Genomic DNA, 18,719 nt, shown 5'->3' on the forward strand with positions numbered 1-18,719 from the left:
CTGTCGCCTTAAATTCCCACCTTTTTGCATTTTCTTCAGTTTTAATCTACAGTTCAAAACCATTAGATTGTGGTCAGAGTTTTCATCTGTCCCTGGAAATGTCTTACAATTTAAAACCTGGTTCCTAAATCTCTGTCTTACTATTATATAATCTGTCTGAAACCTTCTAGTATCTCCAGGGTTCTTCCATGTATACAACCTTCTTTCATGATTCTTGAACCAAGTGTTAGCTATGATTAAGTTATGCTCTGTACAAAATTCTAACAGGCGGCTTCCTCTTTCATTTCTTAGCCCTAATCCATATTCACATACTACGTTTCCCTCTCTTCCTTTTCCTTCTGTTGAATTCCAGTCACCCATGACTATTAAATTTCGTCTCCCTTCACTACCTGAATAATTTCTTTTATCTCATCAAACATTTCTTCAATTTCTTCATCATCTGAAGAGCTAGTTGGCATATAAACTTGGACTACTGTAGTAGGCGTGGTCTTCGTATCTATCTTGGTCACAATAATGCGTTCACTATGCTGTTTGTAGTAGCTTACCCGCACTCCTATTTTTTTATTCATTATTAAACCTACTCCTGCATTACCCCTATTTGATTTTGTATTTATAACCCTGTATTCACCTGACCAAAAGTCTTGTTCCTCCTGCCACCGAACTTCACTAATTCCCACTATATCTAACTTTAACCTATCCATTTCCATTTTTAAATTATCTAATCTACCTTCCCGATTAAGGGATCTGACAATCCACGTTCCGATCCGTAGAACGCCAGTTTTCTTTCTCCTGATAACGACGTCCGCCTGAGTAGTCCCCGCCCGGAGATACGAATTGGGGACTATTTTACCTCCGGACTATTTTCCCCAGGAGGATGCCATCATCATTTAATCATACAGTAAAGCTGCATGCCCTAGGGAAAAATTACGGCCTTAGTTTCCCCTTGCTTTCAGCCGTTCGCAGTTCCACAACAGGAAGGCTGTTGTGTTTAGCGTTACAAGGCCAGATCATTCAATTATCCAGACTGTTCCCCCTGCAACTACTGAAAAGGCTGCTTCCCCTCTTCAGGAACCACACGTTTGTCTGGCCTCTCAACAGATACCTCTCCGTTGTGGTTGCACCTATCTGTATCGACATTGAGAAACCAATGAAAATATAACGTTCTACGAGTCGGGGCGTGGAACATCAGAAACTTGAACGTGGTAGTGAAGCTAGAAAATCTGAAAAGGGAAATGTAAATGCTTAGTCTAGAAGGAGTAGGGGTCAATGAAGGAAATGAAAAGATCTAGGCGCTACAGTCTGGAACCGCGCGACCGCTACGTTCGCAGGTTGGAATCCTGCCTCGGGCATGGATGTGTGTAATGTCCTTTGGTTAGTTAGGTTTAAGTAGTTCTAAGTTCTAGGGGACTGATGACCTCAGAAGTTAAGTCCCATAGTGCTCAGAGCCATTTTCTTGAAATGAAAAGAAAACAAAGATTTCTGGGCAGATGGGTATCGGGTAATAGCAACAGCAGCAGAAAATGGTATAACGGGAGTAGCATTGGTTATGAATAGGTAGGTAGGGCAGAGAGGGTGTTACTGTGAACAGTTCAGTGATAGGCTTGTCCTTATCTGAATCGACAGCAAACCAACACCGACAACGATATTTCAGGTATACATGCCGGCGTCGCAAGCTGAAGGTGAAGAGATAAAGTATATGAAGATACTGAAGGGGTAATACAGCACGTAAAGGGAGATGAAAATCTGATAGTCAGTGGGGGAGTGGAATGCAGTTGTAGGGAAGGGAGTAGAACAAAAGAGTACAGGAGAATATGGGCTTGGGACAAGGAATGAGAGAGGAGAAAGATTAATTGACTTCAGTAATAAACTGCAGCTAGTAATAGCGAATAGTCTGTTCAAGAATCGTACGAGGAGGACATATAATTGGAAAAGGCCGGGTGACACGGGAAGATTTCAGTTGGATTACATCATTGTCAAACAGAGGTTCCGAAATTAGATACTGGATTTAAGGCGTACCCAGCAACAGATACAGTGTCAGATCACAATGTAGTAGTGATGAAGAGTAGGCTGAAGTTTAAGAGATTAGTCACGAAGAATCAATATGCAAAGAAGTGGGATACGGAAGTACTAAGGAATGACGAGATACGCTTGAAGTTCTCTAAGGCTATAGATATAGCAGTAAGGAATAGTTCAATAGGCACTACAGTTTAAGAGGAATGGACACCTCTAAAAAGCGCAGTCACAGAAGTTCGAAAGAAAAACATAGGTACAAAGATGGGAACTTCGGAGAAACCATGGTTAACAGAAGAATTCAAGTTGATCAATGAAAAAAGGAAACATAAAAATGTTCAGGGAAATTCATCAATACAGAAATACAAGTCGCTGAGGAATGAAATAAATAGGAAGTGCAGGAAAGTTAAGACTGCATGAAAAATGTGCAGAAATCGAAAAAGAATTGACCGTTGGTAGGACTGACTCAGCATATAGGAAAGTCAAAACAACTTTTGGTGAAGTTACAAAGGTGGAAACATTAAGAGTGCAATCCGATGGTTAAATCTAGAGGATGGAGCGGATAGGTGGAAGGAATACATTGAAGGCCTCTATGAGGGGGAAGATTTGCCTGATGTTATACAAGAAGAAACAGGAGTCGATATAGGACAGATAGGGGATCCAGTATTAGAATCAGAATTTAAGAGAGCTTTGGATGACTTGAGATCAAATAAGGTGGAAGGGATAGATAAAATTCCATCAGAATTTCAAAAATCATTCGGGGAAGTGACAACAAAACGACTATTCACGTTAGGTGTCCGGCGACATACCATGTGACTTTCGGAAAAATGTCATCCACACAAATGCGAAGACTGCAAGAGCTGACAAGTGCGAGAATTATCGCACAATCAACTTAACTTCTCATACATCCAACTTGCTTACAAGAATAATACACAGAACATGGAAAAGAAAATTGAGGATCTGTTAGATGACGATCAGTTTTGCTTTAGGAAGGGAAAGGAACCAGAGAGGCAATTCTGACGTTGCGGTTGATAATGGAAGCAAGACTAAAGAAAAATCAAGACAATTTCATAGGATTTTTCGACCTGGAAAAAGCGTTCGACAATGTCAAATGGTGCAAAATGTTCGAAAATCTGAGAAAAATAGGGGTAAGCTATAAGGAGAGAAGGGTAATATGCAATATGTACAAGAACCAAGAGAGAATAATAAGAGTGGGCGACCAAGAACAAAGTGATCTGATTAAAAAGGGCGTAAGACAGGGATGCAGTCTTTCGCCCCTACTACTCAGTTTGTGCAATGAAGAAGCAATGATGGAAATAAAAGAAAAGTTCAGGAGTGAAATTAAAATTCCAGGTGAAAGGATATCCATGATACGATTCGCTGATGATGTTGCTACTCTCAGTGAAAGTGCAGAAGAATTACATGATCTGCTGAATGGAATGAACAGTCTAATGAGTACAGAATACGGACTGAGAGTAAATCGAAGAAAGATGAAAGTAATGAGAAGTAGCAGAAATTAGAACAGTGAGAAACTTAACTCCAGGATTGATGGTTACGAAGAGAATCGAAGGATTTGATATGAGGTGCTGCAGACGAATGTCGAAAACTAAGCGGACTGAGAAGGTAAGGAATGAGGAGGTTATGTGCAGAATCAGAAAGGAAAGGGATATGTGGAAAACACTAACAAGGAGAAGGGACGCGATGATTGGACATCTGTTGAGACATCAGGGAACGACTTCCATGGTGCTAGAGGGAGCTGTAGAGCGCAAAAGCTTTAGATCAAGACAGAGACTGTAAACATAGCCAGCAATGTTGCAAGTGCTACTCTGAGATGAAGAGGTTGGTGCAGGTGAGAATTCGTGGCGAGCCGCGTCAAACCAGTCAGAATACTAATGACTAAAAAAAAAATGAAAAACACATTGCTGCTTCACTTACTTGAGTAACGGATAATTTATCTGCACTATTGTAAAACAATACTTGCTGATAGTACACTATGTGATAGCCTGCCCGGTCAGCTGTGCGGTCTAACGCACGGCTTTCCTGATTGGGAAGGAGCGCCTGGTCCCCGGCACGAATCCGCTCGACTTGAGTCGAGTACCGGTGAGCCGGCCAGTCAGTGGATAGTTTTTAGGCGGTTTTCCATCTGCCTCGGCTGATGCGGACTGGTTATCCTTGTTCCACCTCGGCTACACTATGTCGGCGATTGCTGCGCAAACAAGTTCTCCACATACGCGTATACCACCATTACTCTACCACGCAAACATAGGCGTTACACTCGTCTGGTATGAGGCGTTCCCTGGGGGGTCCAACGGGGGCCGAACCGCACAATAACCCTGAAAGAGGTGGTTCGCTGTGGGGCGGCGGAGGCGTGAAGTGGACCGTGGTAGTCGTCGTGGGGTTGTGGACCACCGCGGCTGCGGCTGGGACGGAGCCTCTCCGTCGTTTCTACGACCCCGGTTAACATACAATTCAATACAATACAATACACTATGTGATCAAAAGTATCCGGACAGCTGACTGAAAATGACTTACAAGTTCGTGGCGCCCTCGATCGGTAATGTTGGAATTCGGTATGGTGCTGATCCATCCTTAGCTATGATGACAGCTTCCACTCTCGCAGGCATACGTTCAATCAGGTGCTGTAAAGTTTCTTGGGGAATGGCAGCCCATTCTTCACGGAGTGCTGCACTGAGGAGACGTATCGATGTCAGTCGGTGAGTGTAACCACTCCGCCACAGGCCGTGCGTTATGAACAGGTACTCGATAATGTTGAAAAACGCAGTCGCCATCCCCGAATTACTCTTCAGCAGTGGGAAGGGAGAAGCCGCTTAAAACATCATTGTTGGCCTGTGCTGCGACAGTGCCACGCAAAACAACATGGGGTGCAAGCCCCCTCCATGAAAAACACGACCACACCATAACACCACACCCTCAGAATTTTACTGCTGGCGCCACAAGCTGGCAGATGACGTCCACCGGGCATTCTCCACGTCCACACCCTGCCATCGGATCGCCAAATTGTGTAACGTGATTCGTCACTCCACACAACGTTTTTCCTCTGTTCAATCGTCCAATGTTTATGCTCCTTACACCAAGCGAGGCGTCGTTTGGCATTTACCGGCGTGATGTGTGGCTTATAAGCAGCGGCTCGACCATGAAATCCAAGTTTTCTCACCTTCCGCCTAAGTGTCATAGTACTTGCAGTGGATCCTGATGCAATTTGGAATTCCTGTGTGATGGTCTGGATAGATGTCTGCCTGTTACACATTACGACCCTCTTCAACTGTGGGCGGTCTCTGTCAGTCAACAGACGAAGTCGGCACGTACCGTTTTGTGCTGTACGTGTCTCTTCACGTTTCCACCTCACTATCACATAGAAAACAATGCACCTAGGGATGTTTATGAATGTGGAAATCTCGCTTACAGACGTATGACACAAGTGACATCCAATCACCTGACCACTTTCGAAGACCGTGAGTTCCGCGGAGCGCCCCATTCTGCTCTCTCACGATGTCTAATGACTACTGAGGTCGCTGATATGGGCATCTAATATGGAAAACGTATGTTTTTGGGGGTGTTCGGATACTTTCGATCACATAGTGTAGGTAATACATTTTGTTGTGACACACATTTACATCTTTTTATTGTTATTAATTTACGTGACTTGTCGTGAGAGAGAGAGTATAAAGTAGACGCGCGCATGTGTGTGTGCGTGTGCGTGCGTCTGTGTGTGTGTGTGTGTGTGTGTGTGTGTGTGTGTGTGTGTTCCACGTTTTCTTCCAGTGACATTGTCAGTAAAGAGTCGTAGGGATTCAAGTGGCGAATGCCTTCAGAATGCTAGTAAATGCAGTTAACACACACTTTATTACCGACAACGGACATATAACCTAAACGCTTGCGCACGTTACGATCATTGTTATTAGCGCACTGAGCAGGCCAGAGGGTCAAACTCGTGCGGAAGGGCTAAACTCGTATTGCTGTCAAAGCATCTTATTTCTGTAATATTTTACGTCGTCGATGGTTAGGTTCCCGCAAAGTATTTGGGGGAAACACTGAGAATTCAGTTCAGTTCAGGTTTCTGATTTGTAAAATAAACTCATATGAAAGGTAATTAATGGCCAAGATCATAAGTGCACTAATATTGTTAACTCTTACTTCTAACGATCTATTAACTGAAGACGTCTTCTGTGTTAATATTTCAGTTCTTAGTGAAAGGCAAACTCTGTTTAGAACAGGAATAAAAGGCTAGGTAAATATTTATCTGCAAGCGTTTCTCCCACTGCAAAGGCTAGCCCATTATCTCAGTAACAGGGGAGTCACATTATTATTAACAGAAGTTTAACTAAATAACATTACCACAACTAGAAACCGATGTCTGGATGTTTTAATTCCTCTTTCAATGCAGATTTTTTTTTTTTTTTTTTTTTTTTTTGCACATCTGGCTGGAGCAGTTAGCCAAATTATACCAATAGTGGTGGGTGTGCCACAAACAGTATTCTGTATTATTCACGTGTAGCTGGCTCGTTGAAGCAGCCTGGGGGTTATTTATCAACATTCCCAGAAGTCAGTGTACTGTACAGTAGAAGTCCAAATCTTTTGGAACAATAAAGCTGAAACAGTACGGAGATCTAATTCAACACTGGGGATAGTAATGACAGAGAGTAGTAAATTGTGAAAAACACGGTCAATTATGTGCACACCAAAAGATTAATGCCTAATAAACAAATTACTTTTAATAATATGCGATTGCATTGCAAAGACGATATTAAGTGCTGAGGTATAACATTTGACAAGGGCCGTGCATTCAATGAGCGTATTACGCATGTAATAAGGAGTTCTATGGAAGATATATTCATATACAACAACAAACATACCTAGCTACCTGCTACATAAATACTTGAACTCGCAAAATAAAGTAGCCAATGTTCTTGACAGCAGTCTGTAAAAACCAGAGAAAACGTCACAAAAGAAACAACCTTGCCCTGCTACCTAGTTCACACACCGAGTTATTTCCCACACTGGGAACCGCTAGACAATATTACAATTACAAAACTGCAGCAAACCACGTAGTGTGAGGAAACTAAAATCGACGCTTGGTCGATGTCTGGGGTCGTCCGCACAAGAAGCGACTCAAAAGGAACGCAACGGGCGGGCTATCTAAATCGGCAACTGGTTGTCGACTGGTGGGCAACGCAGTTCCGCACACTGCGCAACTCTGAAATAATGAACTGCATAATATGCTGAGTGCGAGCCTCGAAGAGGAGTATTGTGTGTTGCACCTGAGCATCCTTTGGCTACGCTCCGCATGTCGGCGTTTATAACTACCTGTTAAGCAGAGGAAGAAATCACATTGAATGTGCATCTGGAATAGCTACAGGAAAGTTTAAAGTTTTAAAGGGCCATACGTTGCAGTTAACGGCGCCCATACTATAGTTTGTAGGGGTGGGGAGGGGCGTGCGAGCTAGATCTGGAGGTACGGAGAATTTCTGTTACATTTTGGAAAATGAACGGCAACTGTAAACAGCCAAAAAGTGTTCCAGGTCCGACCCTGTAAAAAAAAACTTATCTAACACCGACTTTTAAATCATTTTCTTGACAGAAAAACACGTGACTACAGTATATTTTTTCCTTTTCCTTAAGGGGGGGGGGGTGCACCAGACCCCCTCTACCCCGTGCCTCAGGGTATGGGCGACCATGATTGCAGGCTCCCGCCAGAGTGAATGACAGTATCGAAGCCGGCTATGTTCTCCACCATACGACGTACGCAAACGAGAAGGTATAGAATACATAGCGACACACTTGCAAGAAAATTATGAAACCGCATTTAAGACGCAAAAGTACAAAGATATCAGAACGTTATGACTTGTGCTAATTCACCGACAAACGTATTAAGGAGTTAGATAGCAAATTAAGTGTAACACCACGTGCATCTCTTCCTTGGCGATAGAACTATTGCAGTTGGTTACCCATTGCATGTTGACTATAGTTAAATTACATGAATGAAAACAACATAAATCCTTTACTTTAACGAATTGTCGATTACTTTTATTTTAAAAACCCAGATTTCGTTTGGTTTACGTGCACGGAGATGTGATGATGTGGGTCTGTGCTCATTAACTCATTTGTATCTGAACGCCATTGTGATTACATTTCTCGTGTCACTAATGATTTTGATCGTTCAGTAAATTAACTGAAACATTTAATTTTAGTTACTCTGTTCTGTTTAGCAGCAGCCTCTGCAGAAGGGGTGAACCTATTTGTTCCATTGTTTGGTTATATAAACCGTTTCCAGTTACTGTGTGTCCTATACGTGATCATGAGTATGTGCAATTCAGTACTCGGAATTCAGATGTTTCTGTGAGCAAGCACAAGTATTGCGCATATTGTGTACCCACTGGTTTAGCACAGAAACAAGTCTGAGAACAGAGCCGAAGGTAAATGTTAGGTTCATACTCTGTCAGGTGGTCTTAGGTCAGACATTAAGGGACCGCTCTTCCGTCCACCAACTTGAAACACTAACCGTTTTCGGCTTAACGCCATGCTCATTACTCTGACAGCATCCTGGTGTGTGGACAGAAACGCTATCCTGATCTGGCATGTTCAGCTGTGGATGTAGGTAATTTAAAGTAATATTTTAGCTTGCAGAAATGTGTAATCTATTTTATTTAACCTTTATTTACGTTAGGGAAGCGTATCGAGATCCCATACTTTGATTCCTTAATTTAATTTCGTGCATGAGACTAATCTGATGACCATTGCTTTGTCTGAATTTGTCTAGAGTCCGATGTTGTACACATTTTGAGTTAGGTTTTAGCTAAATTGGTTTGTTTAATAACCCATTAACGATATGGACAGTTATGTGTGATGTTACTCTTCAGTTTCTCCTGGCTTATTAGTTGATCGAACATACCACGGGTGTACTGTCGGTCTATAGTGTCCATTGGGTACAATATTTGGGCGATTAGACACGTCACCATCGTCAGTTGTATCGACGAACAAAGCTCCCGAGGGCGCGCAGCCGATTTATGTTCCCTCGCACTGCAAGTTGTTTCCTTCGTGGTCTGTGCCCATGGGTGCTCGTCGGCAGTCGTGGAGACGCTTACGTCGGCGTTGTGGTAGCGTTGATGTTGTTGCTTTGTTTGCCCTGGTCGCCATATCGTTGTGTTTGCTGAGCGTCTTCTTAATTAGGCTCAGTGCTGGTTCTGAATCCATACTGAGGCTACAGCCACCATCCCGGTTGATAAGACTACCCTTGGTACGAATTTCGATGGTTCCTCTAACGACACTGTCCCATTATTTGGAAGTCTGAGCTAACATGCTGGTACGTCCGTATTTCAAGGCATGATCCCCTGAAAAACAATACGCTCTGAAACACCGACTTATGGGGGTAAATTATTTGAGCGTGTCATTGGTGTTCTCGACATCGATCTTCGATGGTGAGCACTGCTTGTCCTGTATCTGTCTTGCCACATTGGCAGGGATCGGATATACCACAGCCTTCTGCAAACCTAGGTCATGTTTGACACTCCCCAATAATATCTGTGTTTTAATGGGCGAGCAAAAGACAGTTCTTACGCGGTGTTTCCTCAGTATGCGCCCGATTTTTACCAATAGCACACCGGTGTACAGAATGAAGGCTGTGGTTACCTCTTCATCCATCATTTCTTCCATCTCAACAGATTGTACTTTAATGTTGGGGCCAAAAGCGCTCTTTATCTGCCATTCAGAAATGGCTCTAAGCACTATGGGACTTAACATCTGAGGTCATCAGTCCCCTAGGCTTGGAACTACTTAAACCTAACTAAGCACATCACACACATCCAGACCAGAGGCAGGATTCGAATCTGCGACCGTAGCAGCAGCGTAGTTCCGGACTGAAGCGCCTAGAACCGCTTGGCCATAGCAGCTGGCTTGCCATTCAGGGTATCGATTTTTACGGAGTACAGTTCTGAGGTGTTTCAGTTCCTGGGGCAAACTCTATGCCTCTGAAATGACCTGTTCCCTGTGCACTGGTATTTTTATTACCCAATTCCTCTGTGTAGGGTGGTGGCAGCTACCTGGGTGCAAACAGGTATTCCATTGCAGAAGTGCTCTATATCACATTCTAGGTCGTTCATGGGTTGCAGTGCATTCAGCGAATATACTTCCTATGGTATGCAGGACTTTCTCGTTAATGGTAGAATCACTACCCATGTACCCATGTACTAGCAAACTCAGACAACAGCGACACTGCTATCTGAAGAGGCATGCCCACACCATCGCTATATCGCCAACTACTTGTGCAGATGCGCCCAGCCCGTTTGGCCCAAATGGCTGAGATGCCGAGCTCTGGCTCTAAAGTTCTGCATTCACAACTGTCTATGGAAAGAAAAGGGTTGTGACGTACCCATTGCAGTGATAGGTGAAGAAAATAAATTTTACAGAAGAGGAGTTCACCTTACTTCACGTATTAAATGACTGGCCACTGGCCACTTACCATGTACACAGAAGCTCGAGTATGTCCTTCGATCCAGATGGCTTTGTACAGGTGGCACTTCCAGAAAAATATTGAGGAGATTTCTAGAATTACGACTTCGGTACTCAGCAAATCGTATCGGCAGCATATATTTTCGAGACATAGACATAGTCACTTATGTGAGTATTGGAACAAAGTTCTTCTGGCCCAAGGTACCATTATCCAAGATGGCGGCAATGACGTCATCCAAGGTGGCAGCGATGACATCATCCAAGATGGCGACCATGATGTCAGCTGATGACGCAAGTACCGTTATTCAAGATGGCAGCTTTTGGCGGGAAGGTGCCACATACCACTCCCCTACCCCAGAAAAATGGCAGGAAGTTCAAATTCCAGCAGGATAATGCATCACACCACGGTTATCTTTACTAACTTAAGATAATCGCAGTAAGATAGGTCACCTGGGCTACCTCCACTAACCTAAGTCACCTGACCGCCACCTCATCCTAAGAACTGGTGCAGAGTTTGAATTTTGGAGGTAAAGAAAGGTCACTTGGGGTTTCCCCACCAACCTAAGAAAGCTGCGGAAAACAAAGCTCAGCTCCACTAACCTAAGACACCCGAATGCCACCTCTTCCTAGGGATTGGTGGGAAAATGACTCAGCCTGCACTGGGCTGCTGAAGAGAGGAAGGAATGTGCTTTATTTATTTTGGAACAATATATTTAGCTAGGGATGGAGTATATTTATCGCACTGATACAAAACACTCGCCCTGATGTGCTTGGGGTCACAATACACAGTCTGCAGACATGCAAACTCCTCTTAAATAATGCAGCACAGTGATGTGCAGACACAAAATCGTAAACTGTCCAAATAGCGCATAGCACAGCCTACAGATCTGCTCACAAAATAATGCAACAGTCACACAGTCAACGCGCGCAAGCACCCTCTGCCTCCCCTTGTCCATTACATTGCACAGGAGGTTACCAATAGCCCCTGCCAAGTGATGCAGCTGTCAGTTGTCAAACCACACACAGATGCCCGTTAAGGTCCCACATGCATGACACGGTGGCACCGATTTCATACTTGACACCTAAGAAATTCCTAGCGAAATACGTGTTCACCTAGGCACTCATGCTGACGCGACCAGGTTGGAGCGCAGATCCTCCAGGACTGCACGCACCATTACAGCCACGAGCCGCCACCGGATGCAGGTGAAAGTTGCCTCTATTTTCTATTTACAGTCACTGCTATACTGACGTCACAGAACTCCAAGGCGCACTCATGCAACACCCATATGCGAGAGACCTCCGGGCAGCACGTGTCTTAACCATTGATGACAGAGTAGCTACAAACCTTTGCAAATGTATCTACCAACATTCTCAATCTTATACTCATGTCACATGACTATGTAAAAAATAAGAACCAAGTCAACCTCGCGGAAATTGTATAGTGTCCCAGAAATAGTTAACACTTGCTATCTTGATGTCTCAGCTTGTATGAACGAAAATTCTTACAATAACAGAAGCTGTTCACGAAAATAATGCAGAATAGCCGGGTCAATTATGTGTTACCCTTCCTGCTTTCAAGACACACACAAACGTTCCCTCCACTATGTAGAGGCCCCTATATCCCAGCACAAAGGATTTGAATGAATCGAACATTATGATTGGCTCTTATCGAATTTATCTGCTGAATAACTGATGCCCCCAGAATCAAAGTACCATCATCCTTTTCTTTCTTTCTGCAAATAGGACTTTGAGTGGTAAAATTATTTTGCACAGATTGCTAAATTGCATTGACAGTTAAACCCGCAAAATTGTCTACACATCATTAAATACATACGAGACTCACAAGAATATCGGAAGCCAGGAACATGTTTACCAGTCTAACTCCAATTAAATATTATTACAATTGCCACAACAGTCTGACACTGATCAGTATACATGTAATTTCTGCTCTTGACAGTTGTGCTTCTGGAATGAATCTCACTATCTACAGCGCACATAATTTTCCACGTAAAAAATATCTTGCATTTATCGATGTGCTAAATGTATACGCCCCTCACGATAGGACACACACAGTCATCCTTTCTAGTCATGCCGCAACATAAAGCATAATAACTCTACAATGCAATATATACACACATTACACAACGTGAGCCACAGTAACTTTACAATACAATATATACACATTTTACATGAACAGTGCAGTTATATTTCATATCTGTACAGTACATAAAAAAATTATGGTATGCATACACTCTCACCGGCTATATGTCACAATGCTCCTCAGTCCTAAGAAAACACTGTCAGCCTTTTCTTTCTTTCTACAGACATGACATTCAGCAGCAATAAACTATTTTACACTGATCAACATATTGCACTGACAACTAAACCTTGCAAAGTGCCATCCATATCATCAAATACTGAAAGACTGTTACTCAAATACACTGCTTTCCCACTGAGGGCAGGAGCCTGAATATTAAAGCGTGAAACCAATATCCAACCCAGCAATATATCACCGCGTACTGTGTCGATGTAGTAAACATACAATTCATATCCTCCGCCATACAAAATCATCCCATTTACATCAGCAGACCCAAGTCACTCTCAGAACTGTTGTATAAATTCGGGATCATTTCCCCCTTGACACAAACGCGTTACTGTTTCTGTTCTGAACAGGCTTCGTTGCTTGCTCGCTTTTCTACGCACAACTCCAGACTCGGGGATTACAAGAACACACGTATTTTCATATGGTTCACCATAACATTAGACCATTTTCGAGGTACTTCTCGATATTAAGAACCAGGCAGCATCCTACTGATCACTAACTTTGAATGTCTGGTTTAATCTGTTAGATTTGCAGGAGGATTCAACATGTTTGCTCTAACATGCTCCCTGCCACCGTTGGATAAGCAGCTGCAGCAGCAAGTCGTATACTCCTAGCTCTCTCATTTGTTACATAGTTTAATTCTTAATTTCTTTGCGTGTTTTTGGTACTTGCATTGTTTAATTCGTAAATTTCGGGCGTATTATAGTATTTGAGAGTTGTAGCATCGCGTTTTAGTACCTGAATAGTGTAAATTCGCGTAGTCATCGGCTCGTTTGTCTTCTGTTTTTGTTTTGAATCGCCAGTGTCGGTTGGTCACAGTCAGTGTGCTCCCTGCCGCCGTTGGATAAGCAGCTGCAGCAGCAAGTCGTATACTCCTAGCTCACTCATTTGTTACATAGTGTAATTCTTAATTTCTTTGCTTGTTTTTGGTACTTGCATTGTTTAATTCATAAATTTCGGGCGTATTATAGTATTTGAGAGTTGTAGCATCGCGTTTTAGTACCCGAACAGTGTAAAATCGCGTAGTCTCCTTCCGCCGCCGAGCAGTGTGTCAGCAGTGCGCAAGTAGCAGCATTACTGCATTTACTAGGCAATCTTGTATTTTAATAAACGTTTAAATTTTGTGTCGATTTGTTTGCGCTCTCTGTAGATTAGTTCAGACGTTCTTTGCACAACAGTTTTTAGGATGGACAGGGACTGCAACTGCTGTGCTCGGATGCAGGCTGAGTTGGCACCCCTTCGCTCCCAGCTTCAGGCAGTGTTGGCTTCGGTCACACAGCTTGAGGCTGTTGTCAATGGGCATCACTGTGGGGGTCCGGATGGGGGTTTGTTGGAGACGGCCAGCTCGTCCCACGCATCCCCCGATCGGACTACGACTGTGGTTGCCCGGGATACTGCCTGCATTGAGGCTGATCCCTCACCTGTGGTAGAGTGGGAGGTCGTCTCAAGGTGTGGCAGGGGGCGAAAGACATTCTGGAGGGCTGAACGGAAGGCCTCTCCAGTTTGTCTGACGAACCAGTTTCAGGCTCTGTCTCAGACTGATACTGATCTTCGGCCTGACATGGCTGCTTGTCCTGTTTCAGAGGTTGCCCCTCAGTCTGCAAGATCCGGGCGGTCGCAGAGGGTGGGCTTACTGGTAGTTGGGAGCTCCAACGTCAGGTGCGTAATGGGGCCCCTTAGGGATATGGCAGCAAGAGAGGGGAAGAAAACCAATGTGCACTCCGTGTGCATACCGGGGGGAGTCATTCCAGATGTGGAAAGGGTTCTTCCGGATGCCATGAAGGGTACAGGGTGCACCCATCTGCAGGTGGTCGCTCATGTCGGCACCAATGATGTGTGTCGCTATGGATCGGAGGAAATACTCTCTGGCTTCCGGCGGCTTTCTGATTTGGTGAAGACTGCCAGTCTCGCTAGCGGGATGAAAGCAGAGCTCACCATCTGCAGCATCGTCGACAGGACTGACTGCGGACCTTTGGTACAGAGCCGAGTGGAGGGTCTGAATCAGAGGCTGAGACGGTTCTGCGACCGTGTGGGCTGCAGATTCCTCGACTTGCGCCATAGGGTGGTGGGGTTTCGGGTTCCGCTGGATAGGTCAGGAGTCCACTACACGCAACAAGCGGCTACACGGGTAGCAGGGGTTGTGTGGCGTGGGCTGGGCGGTTTTTTAGGTTAGATGGCCTTGGGAAAGTACAGAAACGGCAACAGCCTCAACGGGTGCGGGGCAAAGTCAGGACATGCGGGGGCCAAGCAGCAATCGGTATTGTAATTGTAAACTGTCGAAGCTGCATTGGTAAAGTACCGGAACTTCAAGCGCTGATAGAAAGCACCGAAGCTGAAATCGTTATAGGTACAGAAAGCTGGCTGAAGCCAGAGAGATAAATTCTGCCGAAATTTTTAAAAAGGTACAGACGGTTTTTAGAAAGGATAGATTGCATGCAACCGGTGGTGGAGTGTTCGTCGCTGTTAGTAGTAGTTTATCCTGTAGTGAAGTAGAAGTGGATAGTTCCTGTGAATTATTATGGGTGGAGGTTACACTCAACAACCGAGCTAGGTTAATAATTGGCTCCTTTTACCGACCCCCCGACTCAGCAGCATTAGTGGCAGAACAACTGAGAGAAAATTTGGAATACATTTCACATAAATTTTCTCAGCATGTTATGGTCTTAGGTGGAGATTTCAATTTACCAGATATAGACTGGGACACTCAGATGTTTAGGACGGGTGGTAGGGACAGAGCATCGAGTGACATTATACTGAGTGCACTATCCGAAAATTACCTCGAGCAATTAAACAGAGAACCGACTCGTGGAGATAACATCTTGGACCTACTGATAACAAACAGACCCGAAGTTTTCGACTCTGTATGTGCAGAACAGGGAATCAGTGATCATAAGGCCGTTGCAGCATCCCTGAATATGGAAGTTAATAGGAATGTAAAAAAAGGGAGGAAGGTTTATCTGTTTAGCAAGAGTATAAGAAGGCAGATTTCAGACTACCTAACAGATCAAAACGAAAATTTCTGTTCCGACACTGACAATGTTGAGTGTTTATGGAAAAAGTTCAAGGCAATCGTAAAATGCGTTTTAGACAGGTACGTGCCGAGTAAAACTGTGAGGGACGGGAAAAACCCACCGTGGTACAACAACAAAGTTAGGAAACTACTGCGAAAGCAAAGAGAGCTTCACTCCAAGTTTAAACGCAGCCGAAACCTCTCAGACAAACAGAAGCTAAACGATGTCAAAGTTAGCGTAAGGAGGGCTATGCGTGAAGCGTTCAGTGAATTCGAAAGTAAAATTCTATGTACCGACTTGACAGAAAATCCTAGGAAGTTCTGGTCTTACGTTAAATCTGTAAGTGGCTCGAAACAGCATATCCAGACACTCCGGGATGATGATGGCATTGAAACAGAGGATGATACGCGTAAAGCTGAAATACTAAACACCTTTTTCCAAAGCTGTTTCACAGAGGAAGACCGCACTGCAGTTCCTTCTCTAAATCCTCGCACAAACGAAAAAATGGCTGACATCGAAATAAGTGTCCAAGGAATAGAAAAGCAACTGGAATCACTCAACCGAGGAAAGTCCACTGGACCTGACGGGATACCAATTCGATTCTACACAGACAAAGCGAAAGAACTTGCCCCCCTTCTAACAGCCGTGTACCGCAAGTCTCTAGAGGAACGGAAGGTTCCAAATGATTGGAAAAGAGCACAGATAGTCCCCAGTCTTCAAGAAGGGTCGTCGAGCAGATGCGCAAAACTATAGACCTATATCTCTGACGTCGATCTGTTGTAGAATTTTAGAACATGTGTTTTGCTCGAGTATCATGTCGTTTTTGGAAACCCAGAATCTACTATGTAGGAATCAACATGGATTCCGGAAACAGCGATCGTGTGAGAACCAACTAGCTTTATTTGTTCATGAGACCCAGAAAATATTAGATACAGGCTCCCAGGTAGATGCTATTTTTCTTGACTTCCGGAAGGCGTTCGATACAGTTCCGCACTGTCGCCTGATAAAGTAAGAGCCTACGGAATATCAGACCAGCTGTGTGGCTGGATTGAAGAGTTTTTAGCAAACAGAACACAGCATATTGTTATCAATGAAGAGACGTCTACAGACGTTAAAGTAACCTCTGGCGTGCCACAGGGGAGTGTTATGGGACCATTGCTTTTCACAATATATATAAATGACCTAGTAGATAGCGTCGGAAGTTCCATGCGGCTTTTCTCGGATGATGCTGTAGTATACAGAGAAGTTGCAGCATTAGAAAATTGTAGCGAAATGCAGGAAGATCTGCAGCGGATAGGCACTTGGTGCAGGGAGTGGCAACAGACCCTTAACATAGACAAAAGTAATGTATTGCGAATACATAGAAAGAAGGATCCTTTACTGTATGATTATATGCTAGCGGAACAAACACTGGTAGCAGTTACTTCTGTAAAATATCTGGGAGTAAGCATACGAAACGATTTGAAGTGGAGTGATCATATAAAATTAATTGTTGGTAAGGCGGGTACCAGGTTGGGATTCATTGGGAGAGTCCTTAGAAAATGTAGTCCATCAACAAAGGTGGTGGCTTACAAAACACTCATTCGACCTATACTTGAGTATTGCTCATCAGTGTGGGATCCATACCAGATCGGGTTGACGGAGGAGAGAGAGAAGATCCAAAGAAGAGCGGTGCATTTCGTCACAGGGTTATTTGGTAACCGTGATAGCGTTACGGAGACGTTTAACAAACTCAAGTGGCAGACTCTGCAAGAGAGGCGCTCTGCATCACGGTGTAGCTTGCTCGCCAGGTCTTGAGAGGGTGCGTTTCTGGATGAGGTATCGAATATGTTGCTTCCCCCTACTTATACCTCCCGAGGAGATCACAAATGTAAAATTAGAGAGATTACAGCGCGCATGGAGGCTTTCAGACAGTCGTTCTTCCCGCGAACCATACGCGACTGGAACAGGAAAGGGAGGTAATGACAGTGGCACATAAAGTGTCCTCCGCCACATACCATTGGGTGCCTTGCGGAGTATACATGTAGATGTAGACGTAGATGTAGAACTTAAACTGGCAGACAAAGCACACATATACACATATCAAGGATGATAATGTAGAGGAGCAATACTGGAAGTGTTCTCTGTGGTTCCCTGAGGTTCTGCAAGGCCTCAAGTGAGTCTGCAGCTCGTGGTCTCACGATCGCGTTTTCGCTTCCTGAGCACTGGGTCCTGGGTTCAATTCCCGGCAGGTCAGGAGTTTTCACCTGCCTTGAGAAGACTGGGTGTTTGTGTTGTCCTCATCATTTCATCATCATTCATGAAAGTGTGGAGATTGGACTGAACAAAGGTTGGGAATTTGTACAGGCACTGATAACAGTGCAGTTGAGTGCCCCACAAACCAAACATCATGATCATCTCATCATCCATCCATCCATACAAGTGATATCAACCTAAAGAACAAAGCACATTGAGTCTGATCACAAACTGAGAAAAACAGTTCTTTTAAATATCATATCAGTGTAGGCATTATAAAAGTTATTATTTCTCTTAGTGCATAAAATCTGAAAATAAGGCAACAAGCAACATAATAAATCTACAATAATGCAACAATCAAAAACTGCAGTCAAGAGAGCTTAGCTTGTGCGAGTTGGTATGTGGTGACCCTGATACTCATAACTGCTCCGGCACACAGCAGTCGCCCTGGCCCTCACCCTCCCTCCATTTCCCCTGGCTCACCCCCCCCCTTTCTCTCTCTCTCTCTCTCTCTCTCTCTCTCTCTCTCTCTCTCTCCCCCACTGTACACTGTCACATCTACACACATTGCAAACACTCCACCTGCTATGTCCACCTCTGTCTCATCCACAGCCACCTCAAATTGCCTCAGAGATTTCATTGTTTTGCTATCTATGCTTCACCACCACGACCGA

Source organism: Schistocerca cancellata, chromosome 2, assembly GCF_023864275.1.
Source record: "Schistocerca cancellata isolate TAMUIC-IGC-003103 chromosome 2, iqSchCanc2.1, whole genome shotgun sequence".
Classification (NCBI taxonomy): Eukaryota; Metazoa; Arthropoda; class Insecta; order Orthoptera; family Acrididae; genus Schistocerca; species Schistocerca cancellata.